At 43.1% G+C, this 19296-nt stretch overlaps 1 protein-coding gene across 32 annotated transcripts in view; it reads right to left on the bottom strand.

Moving 5' to 3' along the window:
* The window catches only part of ptprda (protein tyrosine phosphatase receptor type Da), a 292349-nt gene that overhangs the window by 123263 nt on the left and 149790 nt on the right, over nt 1–19296 (bottom strand). For all 32 annotated transcript variants that reach the window (XM_078106299.1, XM_078106315.1, XM_078106304.1 and 29 more), the window contains one exon: nt 7142–7180. The gene's annotated coding sequence lies outside the window, so the exon portion shown is untranslated. The remainder of the gene's footprint in view (nt 1–7141; nt 7181–19296) is intronic.

Raw genomic sequence — 19296 nt, 5'->3', positions numbered from 1 at the left:
CCTCTCATTTCCTGCTCAACGCGTTTTTTGTCCCCCCCCCCCCCCCCCCCTTCACACTGCATAACTTCGCCGCCTTGTCTTTGCTCCCTATTGTGCTGTTGCAGCCTCATGCCGCCTTCCTCTCACGCTCTCTGCTTTCCTCAGTTTATCTCCCTTTACCATTGTTTTTACCATTTACGTGTTACAACGGTAAATTCTCTTGACCCTTGACCTTTTTGTCACTTGGACTTCTGTCTTTGCACTACTTAACCAGCCTTTATTATTTTTCCTTTCCTCTCCTTTAAGCTGTCCACCATTCATTTTTCTTGTGCCCCTCTGCCAGAATGTGTGCTTCATTACAGCCGGTCTGGCACTCCGTCCTCTCCTCCTCACTCTCTCTGCCATTTTTGTGGCCTTTCGCTCTGTGCACATCTAATGGCTGGGGTGTAATCCACTGGCTAATCTGCTGACAGCCTGTGTGACAAGGCATTAGCTTTGTGTCACTGCCTACCATGCTGCTTCTCAGCGTGTGTGCGTTAGAGCGCAAGAGAGTTACAAAAAGAGAGTAGAAGGAGAGCCCGCCACTGCTCGTGTGCACATGCAAATGCAATATGTTTGTAAAACTTTGTGTATGTGGTGTGAGTAATGGCTGATGTGTTTGTTGCTCCATGTCAACTGGATGCCCAAGCGTATAATTGCCACTGTAGCTCCTCGATTTTGCATGGCCTCTCACCTTTCCACTATTTATGTCTAATGCTGGATTTTTTTTTCTTTCTCTTTGGGGAATAGCAATTTTAATAAGACACAAGGTCAGAGTGCTAGTGGATACTGCAAGAGGCAGACAGGGGAAGACAGACCGATGCTGCCTTGTCAGGTTGCCCCTCTGCTCCGTCAGGCATCCAGGCATGTCAAATGGGGATCCGTGGGCACCCAAAGCCTGGATTTTCTACAATTTCACCTGGAAAAGTTGAGACATAATAAATCGTATTAACTCTTAACAATATTTATTATTACCGTGCTTTGATTAATTGTTTAGTTGATTTGAATATATTCATTTGATAAGAGTGAAAACCAGAACATTTTTGAAGCGCTATCCAACAAATGTTTAGCATTTGTGCTTATGACTTCATATGAATTATTAAAATAGTTTCTGATTAATAAATATATTCTTCCTTATCTCAACTGCCTGCTCCACTTCACCGGCAAAACCCTGCTCGCACTCGGCCACGTTTCTCTGTAATTTCTTTTTAAGCTTCGCTCCTTTTCTTTAGCGGTCCCCTCCCCTGTCTCCACCTGAGTGATCCTGTTATCACAGCTGACCTGTCGCTAGATCTGTCAACAGCCAAAGAGATTACACCGGAGGCCGAGGAACACATTGGGCTCCCCGTTCGAAGGGGGTGGGGCGGATGGCCTGATCCCCTGATACTGATAAACTGGCCGAGGCTTTGGGGATTCATGAAGGTCCCGTCGGGAACAGGGAAGGGGAAGGCGCGCGTGTATGTGTGTGTGTGTGTGTGTGTGTGTGTGTTTGTGTGTTGGGGAGGGGGGGGGTGTTATAGTCCACCTCAAGTCTACTTCTAATCACTGGGCTTTTCAGAGGGGATAAAGGAAAGGAGAATGGGAGCTTGGTTTGGAATGGAATTAGGCCGTGATGGAGCTGGGGATAAGGTTGTTTGGGCTTTGATTTGATCAAACGGTTTGCTTGAAAGCTTTAGAGTAGCTTGTCCCATCAAATCTGTACTGCCTATGAAACACGCTATACAGTTTGGCTTAAATGAATTGATAATAGCAAAAATACGTGCTTTTGTATTGGCTTTCTACAACCCACTGGGAAAGCAACAGCTATAGAAAAAGATGGTTTAATTCTAGTGAACAGAAGTCATGTGTAGTGCATATGTCACCTTGTGTTTCATAGCTGCTCGTGATTTATTTTATATGAGAGGTTTTGGCAGTCGTTCTGACTGGATTTTCTTTTCTCCAGCTAATGAATCATAATCCCTGTGGTAACTGGGATTAATTTCATTCACACTAATTTCTAGGTATCCCCCGATCCATCCTCCAACTCCACTTTTTTTAAATTTATTTTTTTATACACTTGCCACACGGCGGATAGTTCTGCCATTAAAGTGAGAACAGAGCACAATTATCATTGATTCATGCGCCACAAAAGCAAAGCGGAGACAGACTCTTATGAAACGTGGCTTGCCAAAGTACTGTCAGAGACGGAGTTTGATGGCTCACTCGTCCGTGGCCTCCACATCATGTTGTCTTCTCCAGCTGTTGTTTGACAGAAAGGGATTCTTCCTGCAGTGTGCAGAGACACAGCTATCAACTTAAGAGGCCTGACAGCAGCTCACCGTGGGGCCGTTTTCCTTCTGCATTATAATAAGTATCACTGGCGGAGCGTCTACAAATGGTGCAACACGACACCACAACAAGAAATTCTAAAAGAAAAAGCAGAGCGGGACGCCTGTTGGTCTCTTTCTCCATAAAGTAATGCAATATTTCAAAATTTCAAAAAGTACTTGCTGGTGCTGTTAAATCTATTTATAAAATAAAAAATAAGATTTTATTCTGTTTTTGATCAGGCTTTTATTTCATAATGTGGTGATTGCAATGAAACCAGGACCCACGGAAGTGCAGCAACCAATATAGTCTTGAGCAGCAGTGAAATAAACAGCCTTTTATTGATCTGCCCTAATTACAGGAGTCAATAAAATTTATGTTTTCCCGGCTTGCCAGAAGCCGCTGATATGGCATGCTGAGTTGAGCAATCATTTCTAATGGTAAGTGATCAAATGATAAAGTGTTCTGCCAAACAAAAACAGTACAGAAAAAACATGGTGGGGGGGTGTAAAATCAACTCTGGAGCTACGTCCACAAACAAGGCTGTCAGGGCCGGGCATTTTCTGTTTTCATACTGCATGTCTAAACAATTGATAGCAAATCAGAATAGCGCAAAGGCGACTATTTACTGTGTCCTCCAAAAGAAAATAAAAACAGTGCTGTAGAAATGGAAAAAACAATAATCACAAGATCTCTTTTTTCATTTCTTGTTTTTGTTTTGTTCCTTCCAGTGTTCAGTCACGTTTATCCATGTCGGCAAAAAGGGTCAACGTGCTTGCTACTGCACTCTCCAGCTTCACCAGTACAGATCAGCATAGTTGAGAGGGAAGACCAACGTCAGCTTATGTAGAAGACCAAATGTGACGTGCAATATACAATGCATGCTATGATCCCTGTTGATCCTGATTGTGAGAGCAGAGCCGAGCATCCAACACTCTAGTAGATCATCGTAATTAAAACATAAATTGGAGGTATTGACCTCCATGCATTTGCCAGGGCAGGCTTCAGGGAAGCATTGATTTCATGCATGCACTTGAAAACAATTGGTCTGATTTGCACCGAGTAAAATATAGAAGCCTTGTAAATAAAATCAATAGCAAACAAAATGCCTGTGCTCCTCAAATAGTAGATCATGAATTACAATCGGGTAAGTGATGCTAGAGGCACGGGCACATGGGAGAAATGAGAGCTTTTCAGTGAACCCAGGGTAAGATACAGTACATCAAAAATATATTTCTGTCACAAAGTCTGTTATTGGATGAGTATTGACTGGTCTGGATGGCCAAGTGAAATGTTTGACAGAAACAAGGGGAAAACGGTCAGGTCAGGCTTCATTATATGTCCTGAGCTGCACAAAGATATAGACTGCACCTCAAGTTTAAAAAGTACCAATAGACAAAGTGCTTTTTGCTGTGTTTTCATGTCACAAATGATACACTTATAAACCATAATTTCTTGTTTTTTCTTCTCTTTAAAAGAGGTTTGGCCAAAATAAAATCACTGAGAGGGCATAGGGCTGTTGGATATTGAATAAAAATGTCCTTGCTATTGTTAAATTCACCCCCCACAAATGTGCTTCTCCTAGCATGAACACAGGCAGTGTGGAACTCTATCTCAATCAGCCACTCGTATTAGTTATAGCTTGTACTAATTTACCCCGACAATCAGTCCTACCCAAGAAAGCTTTGAGCAACCAGTAGACTTTGATGTGCATCCAAAGTCTGGACTCAAAGTCAGTTTCCTGATGAGAGGTACTGGAAAGGATAAGGATACAGCGTAATGACAGCACAGCCCTGATGCAATCTTTATTACATGCCATTCACCTTTATACTGAACAATGACACATCCTGATAAATGTAGGTACTATAAACACGGGTGTGATGCTATCATTTATACAGTGTTGCTGCAACTTTAATAGTTTAATTTATAGAAAATACATAACTAGCTTGTAAAATTGTATTTTCTGGTTCATATTGCTTATCTGAGGTCTAATCCAATCTAGCAGATTAAGTCTGGCCATTTGCTGATTTTTACTTCCAAACACACTTTTTTTCTTCTCTTCTTTGTAAAGCTAATGTAGCGTGATGGGAGAACAGAAGCACACGGGTTGCTTTCTGCAGAGGTGCCATGTGCTATGGCTGAAGGAACATTCCCTGAACTGGCTCTGGGCACACACCTGAACCCTGTGCTCCACATTTCAGATGTTGCATCTTGAAATGTTGATGTAAAGCAACAAGGCTGCACTAACTACTCAAACTAGAAAACACGCACGGTATGATAGACACAGGGTTTCATTTATGCCTGTGTAACCCTTGATTTCCGGTAATGTGTTTTTGGACTAATCGGGCCGTGGGCAGTGTCCTTCGCTGCTCACGTTGGGGAAAAGAGAGGGGTCAGGAGTGAATGGAAATAAAGTGAAACAGCGAGGATGGAGAGAAAAGCTGTTGCAGATGAGCGCAGGCACAACAACAGCTGTGGGGAGAGGCGGAAAGAGGCTTCAGAGGAAGAGCGGGGAGGATGTATGGGGAAAATTGGAAAGGGAAACAACAGAGGGGTGCGGAGCGGCAGTCAAGATGAGATAGCAGGCGTAGAATGGCAGCAGAATGACACGAGCTGAAAAGGAGGGAGGCAGAATTGGAGAAAAGCTAAGAGGTGGTGGAGGAAGAGCTTTTTCCTATAGCCACATTGTGTATCCTCAAAGCGGCTTTCATCCACCCTCACACCAACATCCTACGTTGAGAAACCCCTCCGCAAAATACGCACACACACACACACACACTAATTATTCCAAAGTGCAATCACACGTGTACCGTTTGGCGTCACAAACATGTTTTGTGTGAATCGTAGGGAATTGCTTAAAAAGGTACAAAGAAAGTCAAAACCGATTTCCTCTAATTATAGAAAAAGTATCCTTGCGAGGCGGCTGAATATTGGAGCCTTTACAGCTTATTGGAAATAAGATTATTTTTTTTTCTTTTGTTCAACAGGAGATCAAAGAGGCACTCGTTCAGGTATCTCAGCACAGATGGACGCACTTGTCAGCTGCAATATGTTGCGATGAAACATCTTTTTCCAGTATTAATCTAGGAGTATTTTATAGGGTCAAATTAAATTCCACTCGATACATTGCGTATGCATACGCATCGTAACGCCTGGGCAAAGATACACATGCGCACAGCCTGAATGAATGTGTGTAGGAGATAGCAGACAAAGGACTTAAAGCGAGGCTGACATGTCCAAGGCCTATCACTAATTATGCCCCCTCTGCTGCAAAGTGCTCCCTTACTCTGATCCTCTGAAACAGGAAACAGGGCGAAAGGCTGCAGCAATTACTAATGAAACCGCCCCATAAAGTGAAGTGTGTTACCCAGTGTCAGGATGCCACAATCTATTATACAAGGGTTCCATAATAATCATTTAGTTTGAGATGGCTTTTAAACAACAGCGAATTATCACATCTTACTCCTTATCTGCAACAACCTGGAGGTGTTTTTCAGCAAAATAAATAGCTATAAAGCTATTAAAAAAAGGTTGAATCCATAAAGAACATTTTGGCTAATTTCATACATATCAGAAACGGCCTCTCTCTGGATGCTGCCATCTTACCAGGATCCTTACCCATGTGTCTTGTTTCATTAAATGTTGGAGGCCGGCTGGTGAAACATAAGACCACTGGAATCCTTATACAAACAAACTCCATCAGCACTTTTAAAAACAACTCCTATGCTACTGCGTAATTTAAGCTTGTGAAATGTATTTCTATTTCAGTTTCGTCTTTGCTGTTAACTTGTACACCCTTACTCTTACCTCATTGGGTATAATTATCTACATGGTTTCATGATATGCTGTAGGTGTCCTTTATGGAAATATTATTCAGGAACAATTAGCCTTAGATGATGATGAACATGTAAGGCTGTGTTGTGTGTAAAGTGGAAGCTCTCCGGTAATCCAGGCCTTGCATGGATGAATAACAGTTCCCTTCCAAGACAGACTAATTGTCAGATATTTATTCAAAATATACCCTCTTTTATTGAATCCCAAGCTCCAAAATGCTTTCCGTGATCAAGGCGCAGGACGCGCAAAACGTTGTCCTCTTGGTACTTAGTCATTGGCTCAACTGTGTTGCCTAAAACCATCATAATTTCGCCCCCAGTGAGACAGAGCCAATGAACAGCTTCTCATTTAGGAAATATGGGGCACTCTGCTTTAATGAAGCCCCACTGCTGTCTATTTAAAAAAAATTTTTTTACCCCAAACTTTTCCGAAAAGCATCCATTACTGCTTGAGTGAAGATGTTGAACGTATGCTCTGCAAAGCCAACCATACAGACGCAAAGAGATTGACTTAAATCTACAAAAACGAACTGCACAAACAACAACACTGAAAACACCCACTAAGAGTTATCCCGTTGTCGATTGACCCGCATGCCCACTTAGATTTGTGGCACACCACCAATACGCTTCGCTATTGCGCGGCCAACAGAGATGATGGGCGAGGCTGGAATGTTGCGGCATGCCATTTATCTCTGTCAGACGTGGTTGAACACCAGTTCTTATTGGCTGGGCAGGATTCGTGATTGCTAAAGCGGCAGCCCCAGTCTCTGAGACCACGCTAATTAAACAGGGTGGGGGGGGGGAGAGAGCAGGGGGCCTTCACTCTCTCACCCTCTAAGGCTCTGTTCTGCTGCGACCCGCATTAACGCACGCAGTCCTTCTGAGACTGAGCAGAAATGGAAAACCAGCTTGAAATGTCATGACCCATCTTTGTTGTTGACTACACAATGATTCGTGCTTCAGATGTGATTATAAAAGCTTACCTTTCAGCACTCAAGCTCGCCCACCCAACAGTTCAAGAGCTGCAGGAAGACAGCAAGAAAATGTGTTAGAATGCGCTTCATTGGCCATCGTGAAAGCTGGTGTAATAAGAATAAAATGATGTCATTTGTGGGGAAAGGGTTCAAGAGGCCTGGGTGAGGATAGGTTTCATTGTTGGGATATAATGTTTTTAATCACAGCCACAACTGCTGCCCCGAGCTTGAGCACACATTCAGTGCCTGCCGTTGCTTTTTATAGTGTAAAGGGCAAACATTTATTACCCACTGATTACATTTGGCAGCCATATGTGTCTTGACAGAAGCCGTTGTCATTTTCCAAGCCGTTACAAAAGCCCCTTCCTCTCCACAGATATTCCGTCACGGCTTTGAATATTCTGTGTAGAACAAGGATTTCATTGGGGCACCAAAAAGGGAGTTGTGAGAAGAAAGGGGAAATGTGAGTTGCGGGGTGAAGGGAGGGGGGGCACTGAGCAGCTTTTAAGTTTAGTATTAATTAAAATATGGGCGGCACTGAAAAGGTCAGAGATTGACCAAAAGAAAAAGGGAAAAAAGGGGGTATGTCTGTGCTGATTGTGCGCATACGGCGCCCAAGGTCTTGTAGATTAAAACAAGTTCACTTTCAAAAGGGGAATCGAGAGAGAATTAGTCCTTTGACCGATAAACAGCGTATCTTTGTGCTGTTTTCTTCCCCTTTTTTTCCATCCGGGAGATACAATTCAGGCCAGGCAATGGTTGCCAATTGATTCTGGCTGAGGAATAGGACTGCATTTGAGGACTAAGTGTCTGAATAGCTGCTGTCAAAAAAGTGGAATGTATTCCTAGTTTATATGCAAGCTGTATCATGGAGTTACTGGAACTAACAGGTTACAGTTAGATATACAGTATGCTTTCACTGGCGTATAATCGCCGAGCTATTTTACGGGGGCTGTCGCTGGATTCAGTGAATGTAACGGAACCATACAATCACTTTCCAGCATGTGATAAATCCTCTACATTTCAAAATATGAAATAATCTTTAAACCGTTGTTGCAATTACCACAACCTTAATATTGGTCAATGTCAGCTTATCTGGGAAAAATTTGTGAATCTGATATATGAGTTTAGAAAAAATAATTTTTGAAAGATTCTCCGCATCCACAAAATGATATAACGAGAGTATTGTTTGAGAAGGAGCAAATGAGAGAAGGCAAAACACAGCAAAGAGTTTGGGAAGAGGAAATTGGTAGCACCATTGTGTCTGATCTATTCCTCCGCCAAAAAAGGATGTCTGCCCCGGTGGGGATACAGAAAATGATTAATAGGTACACTCCAGCAATCAGCAGGCAGTGAGGGAGCCACCTGTCAGACGTCCTACCGCGCTTCGTATATTTATTGCTAATAATTGGCCATGAATGTAGTGCTATCAGAAGCTCACGGGGCCAATTGGTTTGAGATACCAACGGAATTAAATCAATCTGAGTTTTATGCTGAATACTGTGATAGTGTGTGGAGTTGCAGAATGCTTTGCAAATGAAATTTATCGGGCCTGAAAGAAACTGAGAAATGTTCCCGACAAGGACGTCCCTTCCCTACAATAGACAGTCCCACATTGTGCTGCACCAAGACTGTATTTACTTTAAAACATCAGGATGTCGGACCTTCCTGTTGGTCACTCTGCAGTGCTGTGAGAGTATTAAATAGATTAAACTCGCACTATTCTGTCTCTCCAGCTGCAGCTTGAGATCTTGAAAAAATTCACGTTATGCCTTAAATATCACCAAATAATGAAACTAGCATGTGTAACAACTGGGGGAATAGGCATGATGACCTTCTTAAAACACCATCTGTTGCACAGCACAACCACAGCAATGCAAGATTAGCCAGTGGGGCTGACGGAGCCACTTTGCGTGACACCCACAGTGTACAACTGCGCCGTAAATGGCAAAACGCAGTATCTCAACTTGGCTTGATTAGAAATGCTACGTTCACAATGTTTTGACTGTTTATCCTAGTTATTATAATCAATGGAATGGGAACATTTGGCTGTAAAAACACCATCAGAAGAAGAAAGAGAGTGGCGTAGACGTTTGACATTTCCATTTTTATCTGTGACAAGCGATCAAGCTTGCATAGAGTGATATTATCCTGCTGTATGTAAATATAGTCACACATGAGGAACTGTGATTACTTGTTAAATAATCCCGCTGATTTGTTTTATTTATAAAGCAGTAACACCCCCCTTACCTGAGCAATGCCCCACTCCCCTTTCGAAACCCCTTTGACCATCTCTTTCATGCCTTCACTTCCTATATTATTTCAGGATTTGAGACATTTCTTTTTCTGTACACCTTGGGGGGTCACTGTCCTCCCAGTGCCACTGACATCCCTCCTGCTCTTCCATCCCTGGTCTTTTTTTTTTCCCCCTTTCGAAATTCTCTGCCCATTGCCCTCCTGACAGCCACCCATCAACCTGGGTGCAATTTAAAAAGCCCTTCAACAGCTGCCATTCCACAGGGCTGGCTATCAGTCCAGCTGCCAAAGCCCAGACAGGGACTCTGCTTCAGCAAGCAACTTTGAACGTCAGGTTGGTTCCCCCCAATTCCAAATAGACTGAAGGTGAAAGACTCTATTTCTCAAAGATTGGTTCAGCTGAAGACAGGGTGACTGAGGTGGAGCTTGGAGGCAGCATTGCTACTTCCTACCTGACATGTTACAGCCAACACATGGCCTGCGCTGTTGTGGTCCGAAGACAAATGTGTGTGATTTCATCCCGGCTGATGGACATGTTTTAATAACACCAGCGTGCGGCAATGTGTTGGATTATGTTCTTACAAAGAATGATGCTCTGGGGGGGTAAAAAGGGAATAACACAGTGAGGGAGGAATATTTGTGTTTCCGCAGGGATCCATCACTCGCCTCTGTGTTCGAGCTGAAGTGCCATGTGTGCCTGCCAGCATGCCAGCATGCCTGCATGCGAGTATTGCATACATTGCTTGTCTAAATGCACATGTTGCCTGCGACAATCAAGTGAAAACGGCTCAGGCTTGAGGCTGGGCAGCATGCTGCTGTGCACCTCTCTGCACCATATGTCTTTGTCAAACATATTCGCCATGTGCCGAGCGAGGGATGAAATCAATCCAAGTGCTATTTCCCCCCCTTATCTCCTTCTTAAAGGCAGCAAAATCGTACCGATAGTTGCCAGATCAGCTCACATTGTCAAAAGTGACAACTGGCCACCAGTGACATTCTCACAGACCATCTGGTCTCCAGCGTCCCATAGTCGTTTAGGGGAAGAATGGAATGGCTGAACCCTTTCTCCTGTCAAAATTAGCAACTGGGAGAGATGGATGTAAGAGCTGCTCCGGTGTTATGGACCAATCAAAGATCTGTGCTACGTGCCAATTGGAAAATGTGTTGAGACGGTCCATCGGCACTACGTGACAAGAAAATTTCACTTATAATGACAGAGCAGATGTACTTGCTGACCTTTATTTTTCACATTTTCACCCACTCAGCTGGACTTTTGGTACATATACACTGCCCGGAGATAAAATCAACAGCACATTTAGGTCAAGAGCAGGCACTCGATAACACAAAATAGTGTTACCATTGAACAAGGGGCGCCCCGCCCCTTTTCTATTTTTTTCTTCACAATTGTCCACTGCTCGCTACGCACAGGATTCCCGCATACACGGACACGTTCGCGCGTCCGCCTGCAACGACTACTACCCCCTCCCCGGCGGCGGGTCCCGGGGGAAACACTGTCTGATAATAAACTTGTTGTATTTAGCTTAGTATTTAACTTGCTGTATTTAGGTTGAGCTTTTCAAACCTGCATACATGTCTGCCATGTCCTTTTTTTTTTTTTTTTACATTTCTCATGCCAATATGCCCTCCAAATATCTGCTGCTGCTGAGGTTCATTCGACATAAGGCAATTTCCGCTGAATTGTGTAAATGCCGCATAACAGCTGAAGTAGTGGAGCTACTATGCTGCTTCTAGACCAGCTGCAGTCATTGTGTTGGGGACTCTTGCTGTCCGCCAAAGCTTTTAGTGCATTGTGTAGCGGCATCATTTTTTGCCCACAGCCACAAGACCGCATGAACAAAAGCTCCAGTTGGCTGGGTCACACTGCGATGTACCTGGGGGATGTATGCATGTTTTGCATGGACTGGGGAGGGTAACTGCTGGGTCCATTAACATGACAGAGAGCTACAGCTTGCAAGCAGAAAAATTGCCCTAAGCGAGCTGGCATTACAGAGAGGCATTTTTTCCTGGCCCTATTCAGCAAAAAAAAAGTTAATGGAGTTGAAGTGGGTAGTGTGGAGTTAAAGTGAATCTGCTACCCATGGAAAGGCTTTGATGTAGCAAAGATTAAGCAATTGTTGTAAATTTTCTGTGCTAACCCCGCAGTACCATCATCTTTAGAAAGCAACCCTTTTAAAAGAGTCCATCAGCGGATGCTTTCCTGTGCTGGTGAAAACATGCAGTGAAAGGCAGTCAAACATATCCACGACTATTAAATATGGGGAAAAGTTTCCTTTTTAAACTTGCACGAATGTCAATATCATGTGATATGTCTACGCCATATCAATAGATAATGGTGAAAAAAATACTTTGCTTTGGTCCACATGTTAGGTCAGGATAAAGCAGAAAATGTAACAGAAACCTGAAATCATTTTGAAGTGAAGTCAGGGTTCTGAACAGTTTCCTGTTTTCTCTGATAACCCTTTCTGCAGCATTAGGGCCACGGCCCCTTTTGTGTTTGAAGGAAGCCTTGAGCATGTACAAGGTCATTTGATTCAGAGTTTCTTTCCACACTTCCCTCTAAAGCTCCAACATTTTCCCTTTAGCCAACAAGTGTAAGATAAGGCATGGATCTCTGGTGGGATATATCAGTTAATGGTAGAAGTGTCCTTCCCGTGCCCTTCTGTAATAGCCAAGCATCATTAGTGAGAGGGTTAACAGAGGGCTCAGCCATCCATATGTTTCAATAATTACCTCGCACTTCTGTCAAAGCGCATACAGAGAGACTGAGCCTATGTCAAAGCGCTAAAGACAAAATAAATGATGAGGAGAAAGGCTGTCTGAATGGATTTCTTTTCCCCCTCGAGACCTCTTTTCTTTTTTGGAAGAAACATTTAAAACAGCTGAAGGTAAAAGCTACAAATGTTGAGTTCTTATCACATGAAACCGGCGGCGGGTCATGCCTCAGCCTCGGTTGCGGAGGCAGCAGTCGGCACTGTGAGTGACACATTATTTCTCTGGAACCCCCGCCACTCCCATCCTAACTCCCCCAAATCACAACCTCTAATCTATTTTCTGCCTGGCTGGTCTTATGAAACTGCATATATTCTGTCAGATTACTCCCATCGCATTCACGTACCGCTTAGTTCTCCGATGGTGGAGGAGCAGATTTTAAAATGAGGGCAAAAACAACACGCGGTGTGTGTGATCTCTTCAGAGACGGGCTGCGCGGTGGAGATTTACCGATGGGATCTTTGTGCCTAAAATATTGAATTCATGGTTGTCTGATGTGCCGAGTGTGTTTTTCAGTTTAAGGTCCCAGTGGCACATTATTACATCCTTAAGGTATTATTATGATAATGTACCCGTTTTCCAATTATACTAGGTGTCGTCAAGGTTATATAGTAAGTATGTACCAAACGGAGTTATGAAAAAGGGAGGCTTTATTAAGGCCCACTATTCACACTTGTGTAATACAATATATATTGTTGTGAAAGGCAAGCTGTCAAATTAAAATGACCATCTTGTTTTTTGTCTTGAACATAATTCTTAATATACCATTAATATGATCTTATATAAAAAATGTATGATAATGTTGATATATGATATGTTTTTTATTAAAATGTTTTACAAGAAAAAAAGAAGTCACTGAAAATCGGATTTGCCGATTAGACCATAATATAGCTAATAGTGCTAAGTGCTTATTTACATAGAATAAAAATTGCTCTAGCGTTGAGTCTGTACAACGGGTGATCATTTCCTCTCTAATCTCTTATCTTCTAATGCTGTGAAACCCTTCAGACAACTGCATAGTTTCATACCAAAAGCTACATCCACTAGAAAAGATTTGACAAATTGGTCATTGAAACATTTCCAATAAAGATGTATTCATTTAAGCATTATTTTGAGATCCATTAAAATTTTGGTTGTATCACCGTTTTACAACATTGTAAAAAAAATTCTCCACTCGGCTCACAGATTTGACTTAATTGTTGGAATTTTTTGGGAAATCCTGATGCTGCTTTACAGAGTGAACAAGGCATTGCCCCATTGCATTAATTTAATCTTACTCTGGAATAAGCTTTACATTGAAGTAGTGCTGAGAATCCTAGACCTTTTTATACAAAGCCCTCTGCAGCATCGAAGGGAAAATGGCAGATGTGCCGCTTCACAAAGTCAGGTGCAGCGTTTGCAGTTAGACGACCGAAGTGTCCTTGGTTACTGAGGCAACATGTGAACACGATGTTTTGAAAAGGAACTGCATTAGCTAAATGGTCATTCAATAATATGAATGGAAGTCACGGCTGCAATGGATAATGCTGATAAATGCTTTCGCTGTCTCCGTGCAGACGAACATTCGGCCAACGTAGTGATGTTTTATATATATATATATATATCTTGAATCAATTTTAAAGCAATTTTGCATTTATTTACCTCTATCGTCCAAAACGTAATCATCATCACAATCCGAATGTGAGCACTATTTGCTGTGCCACCCCACGGAAAAAAAAAAGAAAAGCTAACTTTGAAATTGGTTATGGAGTGAACGTGAGATTCATGGAATGCTGTTTGCTCATGTCAATGTGCTGGTATCTGCCGTTCCTCTAAATGCAGCACACAACTTGTTCCCTGATGCAGTCATCCAATCCCCATCCCATCTTCTCTCCCATGAATGAAAATCTCCTAACGGCACACTACAAAAGAAGTTGCTAAGCCTTTTGGATCAAGAATCTCCCCAGGCAAATCCCCAATTAGAGTCTAAGCTGCCTTGTAAAATCAATTAGGAGTTTTAGTATGTGTTACAGGTGCAAAACCGGCTGTCACCTCTCCAAATGGACCAGGAAGACTGGTGCCAATCCGCCACGCAACAGTATATAATCTGCAGCACTCGGGCACAGAAAGTCTATAGTGGCTTCGTACCGTACTGGTTTGAGTTGCTAAAAAACTGAAAAGGTTTTTGAAGGCAAGCAGTTGTAATGCAAGGAAAGGAAGTTCATTCTGCCTTCATCTTCCCTTCCATGCAGGAAACAACACGGAGAGCAATGAGATGGAACCAAAAGAGTGAAGCTGCAGGCTGTAAAATCTAAACTATCAGCTGAAAGCGCAATATGGCTCCGTAGAGCTGGGCACATTATTTCCGTGTGTTTGTCACTACAAGTGACCCCTTTGACATTACACGCAGTCCTTTGACCCACTGACAAGATGAACATCGTTAATGCTCCTTTAAGCTTTTGAGATCACTAACTATTGGCAAAAGGTTTTGCCGTGGAATATGATTTTGCTTTGTAAGCACCCAGGTCTGAAACTATCACAACGAGCAATTCATTCCCCAGTGCAAGCCTCACTGTGATAATTAATGAGATCGACATTTTCAATTATCTGTTTCCTGCTTTAACTTGCACAGCAAAAGAACAGCTGTTGGCTTCGGCGGGGTAGGAAGACGGGTGATGGAGAACAAAGGGGGCAGCATCTGCCTCTTTTGAAAGATGACTTGTTTTTTGTTTTTTCATCAATATCTTTGTGTGACATACCACAGCTAGAGCAGACTTCCTCTAGGTGTTACTAATGTAGATGTGCGAGGCAGTGTGCACCAGCATTATGCAAACAGACATGTGGTTTGTTAAGTTTGCATCCTGCAACCGTAGAGATGCCACATAAGTAAAAGGGAGTTTGTTGCTGTTAATATTCCCTTTACTGCTGTATTGCATCACCATATAGTAGATGTTAGCCTCTTTCGATATGTAATAGACAAAAGAAGCTTTCCGGACATCTTGGCCAAAGTTGTCAACTACGGCTATTCGCAATAGCCTTTCAGAGTTATTTTTATTGTTATTATGTTGAGCCAAGCCAATGTTGAGATTTTTTTTTAGCGGGTCATATAGAGACATGGGCCTTTTTTTTTTTTTTTTTTACTTTCGCCAAGGTCAGTTGGTCTCTGTTGGCTCTTGGCCTATTCAGCTGGGAGCTGCAATTAGGCTGTGAAACCATGTATCAGATTGGGTTAGTCACCGGCTTCAGTTGCCCAGTAGTGTCATTCATCACCCCGGTTCCACCACGTAGACTATTTGGAAGGCCACAGTGAGCCCCTCAGGGGAATCATTAGTTCACATGTAAATATGAAAAATGGATGCAGATTTCACCTTGCCTGCGTGGATTGTGAGCGCAGTAGGTTGGGAATGACAAACAAGGGTCAAACAGCCCAGCCACCGCAATGCCTTCGGTTACGACTGTTGTTATGATGCTGCATGTTAATTGGGGAATGGGAAACAGAGGCGATAAGGAGACCGCTGCAGATACCTTTACTTTAAAGTCTTTTAAAGAAATGGCAGAAGGCGACACGCAACGACAACCAGCTGTTTAATCAAAATGTATGAAGCCTACACTTTTCTCGCGTGACTATTTTGCTTACTGTGTATGGACGCAGTTTATCAATGCCCTCCTATGAAAGCTTGGTCCTGTTTTCATGGGGTTTTGCATTTGTATAGATTTTGCGAGAGAAAGGATTACCCTGCTGCGGTGAAACAGTTTCACGCTGAGATCAGTGGAGCGCATGTAGTTCAGAGAACGCTGCTGAACATTCGCACTTTTGCACATCAGAGGAGCTGCAACAGCTCATTCTTCCTCCCTGGGCCAGAAGATGCAAATATGGGCACTCGAGCATGGGACCTCTGACCTCAGTCGGCAAGTCCAAAATTACAGAACAGCCAGCCTTACTTTCTTTTTGATTCTTTTTCTTTTTTTTTTTTTACAAACATCCACAGCACAGACGTTTTTTTTTTTTTGTTATCGTCTTGCTTGCAAGAACCAAACAGAAATGACGAAAAACATCACAGAGTGACAGATCTGAATTTCCGTGCCGGTATTTCAGTCAAGATCATATCTGGTACTCTGAAGTTCGGGAGATTTTCAAGTCAGGTCAAACTGCAGTAGCTCTTCCAAGCAGAAAATGAATAACCGTTCCGATTCTAACTGTATCATTGGCATACAGGTGTGCGCACCAAGTACAGAGCCGGCAGAAAGCAGAGGCTCCAGGCCGTGCCGTGTGAGCATTTGAGGGCAATTGGGAGAAATGTGTAGCCGTAAAATTCTGCGTGACAAGCAATAAAATGACACACTTCTTTTTGGACTGCGTCGCCGTTTCTTTTGCCGTGAGTCTACGGCAATTACCAGCGGTAACGCGGTGCACGTTGTGAATAATAGAAGTCCCTGGTTCATATTTGCCGGGCCCTCCCGCACGGTAGGAGGTGAAGTGCGTACAGTAGAACACAAATCATCCCAATCAGGCAATATAAACAATGCTTTGGGTTTTTTCTCCATATGAAGTTACCTGAATATCAACACAGTGAGCGCCGCTCAGCAGGACATTTTCTCAGCACAAATCTCATTTGACCGCGAAAGCGCGGTGCTCGAAAAATGCTCCTTCAGCTCTCCTACGCATTTCAAAACCGTCAATAGTGTTGAGGAGCCGATGTGTCACCCAGCTGGGCTGCTATACGGCGGCGCTCGTGTCGGGTTGCTTCTGGGGTAGGAAAAAGAAAACCGGAGCTGAGCACTGCGCGCCACCCATGTGGAACGTGCCGAAAGATAATTAGCACAATAACGTGGTGAAAAAGGAAATGCAACTTGAGGAAATCAACTGTTAAGGAACATCTGAGGCTGCAATGAGCTGTGCCTCAGCATATGCTCCTCCGGTGTTTGTAACAATGCTCAATCTTCAGTCCCTACAGGAGAAAAGACTCTATTTATAGTTCAACTTTAATATTTTCTCAAGATGGACTGTGGCTTTGCTTTTTTTACTGCCTGGGCTAATATCCCAGGTCGCACTCAAGTTCTAAAGTATTTAATTACTTTAGGTATATATATTTTTTATTTCCATATGTTACATCAAGAGCAAAAACACTAACGTGCGGTTGCGTCAGTAAAATCTGTTACTGTTATAAAGTTCATTGAAAGCTAGTAAGTTTCAGGAAACACATCGCACTTCAATGGAAACACAAATGAGCCCGCAAACATGACCATAAGTGTTTGGTTTAGAAATAACCTCACTCAGGAAAAAGTCAGATTGAGATTTTGACTTTTAGGAGGTCTGTTTTAAACATATTACAGTCCCCAAAATTACACTTACTGAACAGTTTTTTAGAACATGGGACAGGGGAAATTACAGCTTCTCTTTTTGTAATACTTTTATATGAACTGGAGTTATATGCTCACAGCTATAGGCCGTTGTCTTGTTTAATTGCGTCCAAATACCCCCAAAAGGCGGTGGTCAAGCTTCATTTTTAAAATAAAATGCCACTGTCTTGGCCATGTGTGAAGTACTGCTCGGTTTACGGGACAACACTGTCAAAGCTGTGATATAGTTTAATCTATCAACCTGATGAGGTTCATTCAGTGCTACTTGGAGACAGTATGTTGGCCACCACCTCATATAATCAGGAGTCCATAACAGCGGGTTGTAATTATCTGTACCTATAGTCCTCCCACTCAGCCTATTCTGCAGGGGCTTACTGCAGCAGCTCATCTGAATTGGGGGTATTTATACATGAAATTAAGGTGTAATTAAAATCGGTCTGGTGCTAAAGGGGCTGAAGGTGATTATCCTCATTTGCATAGTACACTGATTTCCTTTTTTTAATACTGCCTTCACAAGCCTTCCCAACACATTTCGTACATCCGTCATTTTGAATATTTCAAACAAAACCAAAACTCTGGGATGATTAGTAAAACTGTTTATGTGCAAAAGCATATTGCATTCTTAATCCATCTCCATGGAAGGCAAAATGATTGACATCCCATCGTTGGTGAAACAGACTGAATGTAGAGCTCTATTCGTTATATTTATTTTATTCAAGCATTTAGAAGACGTTTTTCTCCTGAGTAAATTCCCACCACATTGTTCAAGATAAGATTAGAAAATGTAAACCATGAAACAAGATCCTCGCGAGAATCTGACGAGGAATCATTGAAACCGGACCTCCGAAAACAAACATTAGTATTCAGGTCATTTTTCACAGGCACAACATTATCTAATTTGCTCCATTGGGCTTGTTTTGAAGCAAATGGGGGACTATTATATGGGCTGTAGACCAAGGAGACCCTCATTACTTCTCACATTATCACCCCGCGAACGCGAGGAGGAAAAACCCGAGCTCTGTCGCTCCCGTCTGGTTGCGGGCTGAAGCCTCGGCCTTCTCGTCCTGCTTGTAAACGGACCACCGCCTCGGCCTGATTCGCCGTTGCGTCCTATGCCATCCCTGATATTCTGGTGAGGGGATGTCATGGCTGCTCCAGCTGTCACGGCCACAGCTGTTCACTTTCCCCTTGAGTGAGCAGAGGCTTCACCCCGCGGCTTGATGCCGTGTGTATGTATTGGCGAGAGTGTGTCCAAGCGCCAGCATGCAGGGATACTGACAAGGTACACTGGCAATGTGGCCTATTCCAAGACGTAGAAAGATTATTTTTTTAAAAGTCTACACAAGTAAATTGGGAGCCGCCAGCAAGGAGGCTGAGCCATTACTTGTTTCCCGACTACAAGGTAAAAGACTTCGTGGTGGGGGTGACGGGGGTGACGGGGGTGACGGGGGGACATGTCTTATGAAGCTATAAAGTGATGGGCACGTGCTCACTGTTGACGATTACTGAGCTGCACCCTTTGCTTCTCTTCCCAAGAGGCTCTTAAGAGAACCTGGGGGCAAAGTGCTGCTGATCCACGCACTGCTACTTGATGGATGCTTCCCTCTTTTGGCCTGGGCAAGCATTTACTTTTTCACAACGCGCTTCGCACCACGAAGGTGTACCTCTTGAGGTGTAGGTGTCCGAAGTGCTAAAAGGGCTGTATTGATTGCGTACTGAAACAGTCGGTTTTGATGAATGGACACTCGCTAAATCAAATTTGGAGATTAATCGGACAG

This window comes from Gasterosteus aculeatus, chromosome 7, assembly GCF_964276395.1.
Source record: "Gasterosteus aculeatus chromosome 7, fGasAcu3.hap1.1, whole genome shotgun sequence".
Lineage (NCBI taxonomy): Eukaryota > Metazoa > Chordata > Actinopteri > Perciformes > Gasterosteidae > Gasterosteus > Gasterosteus aculeatus.
Note: the sequence above shows the minus strand (reverse complement) of the source record. Positions and strands in the feature narration are given on the sequence as shown.